This window comes from Drosophila albomicans, chromosome 3 (assembly GCF_009650485.2).
Source record: "Drosophila albomicans strain 15112-1751.03 chromosome 3, ASM965048v2, whole genome shotgun sequence".
NCBI classification, from domain to species: Eukaryota; Metazoa; Arthropoda; class Insecta; order Diptera; family Drosophilidae; genus Drosophila; species Drosophila albomicans.
In genome coordinates this window covers 41142541-41148638 of record NC_047629.2, presented here as the reverse complement: position 1 = coordinate 41148638, position 6098 = coordinate 41142541, and positions in this window count along the sequence as shown.

Below are 6098 nucleotides of genomic sequence, written 5' to 3'. Positions count from 1 at the left end.
AACAGCAGCAGCAGCATGGATGTGACGACCCGGTTTCATGCATGTGTGTTAGTGTGTGTTAGGCAGCATAAAGCAAACACTAACACACACCACCGTAACGAAACTCGCTCAACTGGTTTCTCAGCTCAGCTCGTTTTTGCCGGGGGTTGTGTGGTGATTGGTTGCCATGGCGTCGTGCTCGTTCAAAGGCAACGCCCCGCTCTCAGCACGCGAGGAACGAGTTCCGTCAGCGTCCCCCATTTTGAGTGAATTCGCCGTGCCACCCCCGCCCCCTTTTGTCGTTCGTCGTGAATTCATTTCAACGAGCCAATTGAGTGCGCCGGCGCGTGCCGCGTTTGAGAGTTGAGTGAATTCTTACGCTTGAGTCTCTTTACGAGTTGAGCGACTGCGGTTGTGTGCCATTGGGTGGGTGCTTCTCTGCTTCTCTGGATGCTAGATGCTTGCTAGCTAACACACGCTTCACCGGTTCGGTGCAAACGAAGGGGGGGAGTGACGGAAGCGGAACGGAGCGGCGCACTTGACTTTTTTGGGGTCAAACCGCTTGACGGTCCAAAAAGCTGCAAGTTGACAGTTTTTTTTTCCCAACATATTTTCATTTGGGTTCGACGCCACGGCATTTCTGGCATGCCACCACGTTAAGGCGATACTGAGATACGAGTGCATGTGGCGGAAGTCGAGTTGCGAGTAGCCATTTAACACATTCGTTCACTTCAAGATTCTGCAAATTCATTTCAATTTCAATTCAAGATTTAAAACATTTGAGCCACATATATTTGCTTTAAGAATGTTTCTACAAGGGAAGCTTTTAAATGGGGTGAATGGGGTAATTTGTTTTGGGGGTTGTTCTTAGGCATGCTGTTATAATATAGATGTACAATATGACAATATTACAATTAATTATATAATTCTAAAATCAAAAAGAAATAATTATTGGACCTATTAGAACTTTAAATTTAAAAATAAACTTGTTGAATCAAGTAAGTAAGGAGAAAAGGTTTGATTTGTATTATTTACAAAAAAAATTGGTCAAAAATTTGGTTTTATTTTGTTTATTCTAAAAAAAAAACACTTTACAAAATAATGCCATATATAGTTTTTTAACTATGTTATATTGCATCTATCATATACATACTTAAGTTTTTTTTATAAATTAGAACAATATAATCACACATTTAAAAAAAATGATAATCAATAGTTGGAATTTAAATTACTTTTCTTTCATATAAAAATTAACTTAATACATACTTTGAAATTTTAAAGTTGAAACTAAAGACCAGTTAAAAACGCTTTCTCAAATTATACAAAAATAATGTTAAAAATTTTTTTTATTAAAAAATAATGAGTTGTTGTAAATCAAAAACAAAAAACTTTCTCAATAGTTTTTAACTGAAGTATTAATAAATAATTTACCTTGTAATTAATGAAATCCTTTAATCATTAAAAGCTTTTGTAGTAATATAATTGTTAACTACATTCACAATAGTAAAAAAGATTAGTAATGAAGTTGACTACATGTTAATGTATAAAATTCTCACTTTTATTAAAAGATTAAATCATTAAAAAGAAAAGTTTTTCATAATTATAGTTTTTGTTAAATTAATGACTCTACAATGAAGTGCACTATACACTCTTGCTCAAATTACTACCTGCCTTATAAGTTATATTCTCTTACTATCTTCAATTTTCTTCCGTGTTAAGTCATGTATATAAAGTACGATATGCATATTATGCAAACACGCATACAACTTATAGTTCGTTAAACATCTGTTACTGATTCGTACGTTATGTGCTCCGTACTTCACCATTTCATCTTTCAATTTAAGCGCGCCTCAAGCACTTTTACAGTTCCGCTCTCCCTCTCTCTCACTCGCTCTCTCTTTGTCTCTTTCATATTCTGTTCTTCTTCTTCTCGGCCAAGTGCTCTTTACAGTCTACGGTTTTGTATTTTTTTCGTATCGTTTTTTCGCCAGCCTACACTTAAAGCCGCTTGGCATTCAATTGGCATTTTGCTGTCGCCATCATCGTCATCATCAGCCTCTGGCCGACTGCCCCGCCCCCTGCTGCCACCGCCTCCTCCTCTGTTGGTGCTTCTGCTTCTGTTCAGCGCCTGCTCACGTTATTTAAGGATTAACATCATTTTATGCTGCCTCGCAATGCCTTTTTTGCAGGATTAAATGCTGCCTGCCTGCCGTTCGCTGACAGCTTCAGCTCTTCCTTTGCCCCTTTGCCCCAGTCTCGTTGCCTCTCTCGCTCTTGGTTTGCTTTGTATCTGCCCTTCTCATGCACTGGCAGCTCTTTTGAATTGATTGCATTGCACTTTTTTTACCGTATGTGCTTGTGTTGTTGTTGGCGTTGCATAGTTTGCGCTGATGCGCCGCCTCCACGAAGCTGCCGCCCGCTCCCAACTGGCCAGACTACAAAGTGATTTTTATGGCTTTTCGCTGCACACTACTCTCTGTGTATGTGTGTGTGTATGCAAATGTTTGACTATATATGTGTGTGTGCACTTTGATGTCTCCGGCTCACAAAGGCGGCACTTTAATGCATGCCATATATCAAGAGCGCAAAGCTTGACAGCGACGTCAGTATGAAAGCTTTAACACGCATACGCCCCGTTGGGCCAACCACTCGACTAGATACAACTTACAGCTATGCCATGGTATCTAAATATACTATATGGTAAAGAGCTGTACGCTTATCGGGCAAGTGCATCGCAGCACCTTTCACTCGCCTCTCTTATCCTGTTGGGCCATCTGCGCACGCCGCACAAATAACTTCATCCAGGCACTAAATTGATTAACAGTAGCCCCCCCTCGAGCCGAGAGATCGATGCTGCGGCTGAGGTTAAGGCTGTCAACGCTTCCCGGAATGCCTTCCATTTACATGCCATAATTTTTAAATGTCTCCAGTTTACAAAAGCGCTGACCATTTGATTTTGGCCGCAGCAGCCGCATCGCATCGCTCTTACCATTGTCTTGGGAAAGGAAAAACAGGTTAGTTAGTCGGTGGCTCTGACTCGATTGCTGTCGCTACCTGCCGATCGAACCCTAAATGAACTCATCCCTTTTTTTTTTGGCGGCCCATAGACCATATTATATTTATTTAGCTCTTTATTGAGCTGCAACCTGTCGCTGTTTTGGGTTTCCTCTTCATTTCACGGCAGATTTATGGGAGAGCTCAGAATGTGGTCAACGTCTCTCCACTTGATGGCACTGCCAAGATACGACAGACACCGGCTGTCCAAGAGACAGAGAGAAAAACGTATATATATAAGTTATTCTAGCCCATTTCTAGTTGCGATCAAAATTTCAGGGTAATTTGTTGTTGCCCCGTTTCCCAAAACTGTTGGTGGCATAGTCCGATGGGTTCTTTTTTTGTTTCTATCTTTCTTTCGACCCATTCGCGCGTGTTATGAAGACGTCAAAACGTCGTTCAATGTTCCCAACTACCCCAGTCCCAAAAATGTGTTTAATTATTAAGCGAGATAGATAGAGACAATAGTCAGTCTGCTATTTGCGGGGGAGCGAAGCAATATGCTCATAAATTCCCCTGCATTTTGTACCTCTGTCTGGGTTATTGGGTCGCAAACATGTTTGCATTGCCATATCGTCATGTATCTCTATTTGCTTGAGCTGTTTTTATGTCCTCAATGTTAACATGCTCCACATTTGGCAGCTATAACAGTCGTATTAACCTTGAGGGTGTCCAATGCGTTTTCAAAGCTAATAAATCATATCAATGTGGTATTCGTACAATTGTCCTGTTTACTCGACTGTAATTTATGCGCCATATTAAAGCTCAAAGAGGGCTCATGTTTAAGGATATGATTAGTCCACTTTTTTACAGTATGGAATACTTTAATCAACTTGTTAACGATCTAATAATTTCACAGAAAAAGCGAATTAGAACCGAGGCTTTGAAAATATTTATCAAGAACTTAAAACCTTTTTAATCCTGAATCCTTTTTAAAATTTAGACGTTCTTTTAAAAGAAAATATATGTGAAGAGATTTTCAAATTTCTTTTAAGTCACATCGCACTTCCAGTTTATAAAAATTTGTGTACTTAAAAAAAATAACATAGTACGTTCTATAGAAAACAGATTTAAAGAATTACTAATTACAATTTTAACCCAAAAAATTGTATACATATTTAAAAATCTTTAAATAATCTTTCCATATCCCAAAACTCGAAATGTTCTATAGAAAATTAATACACTTTCTTCTTTTTTGTTTGCCTTATACATTATGTATATATATATTTGTAATAACTCTCTAGTGTATATATAAATTAAAATAAATAAATACATTTTATTTATTTTTTTGTTTATCATCATAATTATCATTATCGTTATCCTCGTCGGTAAAAACTTTATTTTTTTGTCTTTATCTCATTTTAAATCGTTATTACGAGTAATTTTGCATGCGGTTTTTATGTTGTTCCGAGTGGTTGTTGCTGTTGTTGATCTTGATTTTTGTTTTAATGTCGCATTTTTGTTGTTGTATAATTATAATTACGATGCATTTTACCATTAGATTAATCATGATGTAATAATAATATTGTATAACATATTTTCCTCTTGAGAGGGGTTTTTTTATTTTCATTTCCCATATTCTATGCCTAATCTCTTGACTTTTGTTATCCCCGCTCTCGCTTGCTCGCACTATCTCTCTCTCTCTTTCCCACTCTTTGCTTCTCTCTTCACGGTATAACGATCCCAACATTACTCTCAACATTATTTTTATCTTTTCATAACAAACAGAGCAACAAACAAAGAAATCCACAACAGGAGCAAATGTTCGATACGTCGTGTCCTTCCTTCCGATCAATCCATTCTCTTTCTTCCACACTCCTAGCTACCTCCTAACTGTCTCTATCTATGTGGTATTCGGGACAAGCCAACAAAGCGTTTCAGTGTTCTCTGGTACAATATACGTTTTGTGCTTACATATTTCTCAAGTTCTCTCCAGGATCTGTATCGTTTTGTTAATTGTATGATTTCTTTTTCATTTTTTGAGCAGTTTCTCTAAACTTATTTGGTACGTTTTATACTCGTTTTGTAATCGTATTTCATTTTAGATATATGTTACTTTATGTTGTGTGTTATGTAAGCTGCATATAGCATTATTATTATTATTATTATTTAGCGCACTTTTGAAAGCTATACTTAGTTTAGGTGTATGAGTGAGTGAGTTCATAAGAATTGCAATGCTCGAAATGATAATAATAATAGTACATGGTAATAATAGAATAGATACGACTTCGATAACAATTCTAATTGCTGTACGTATTCGGTGCAAATATTTATTGATTACAAATCTTGCGCCACATCATCATCATCATCATCATAGTCTATGGTTGAGTCCTGTCCCAGTCCTTCTAACCTACTTATCAGCTAAGTCTTTAGTCGCGTTTAGGTTCACTTAGTTATTTTTGTATTTCTTTCTTTTTTTGCTTGTAAATTATTGTTATGTACATTTAGACATACAGTTTTGAGGGTTGTTGGTGTAGTGTAGTGAATGATTTTATTGTATTGAAGTCCAAATTCGTTGTACGAAAGCAGAAAACAGAAGGCATATTAACAAATCATAACGAAAGATTGTTCTTGTTATTGTGTCACAGATCGGAATTCTTGGGCGCCAACTCAATTAAGATCTCTTAAGAGTGAGGCGATCCGTTGCTTGCCACGGCGCAAAACTAAAAATAGAACATTCTAAATCGAAAGAGTAAGCGAGAACAAAGTGAAATGAAAACGAAAATACAACAAGGCAACTTTAACTAAGATTTTTATTTTGTTTTTCTCGTTTCACTTGCCTAAATAATTATTTATATATATATATATATATATTTAGAGAAATATATATATATATACGTATATATATTAAATGGTACATATACATATGTAATTTATACGCTAAGCTAAATATCTTGTTTAACAATAAATGTATAGCTGTTTGGCTCTCTTCCTCACTTCTCTGCTTCACGCCATCTCTTCTCTTCTCTGCGCCATCTCTTTACTATGTATATTTCAATTTATTACTCGTCTTAAGATTAATCATAACGAAAAATAAAGTGCAGCTTCTTTGCCGTAAGGAACAG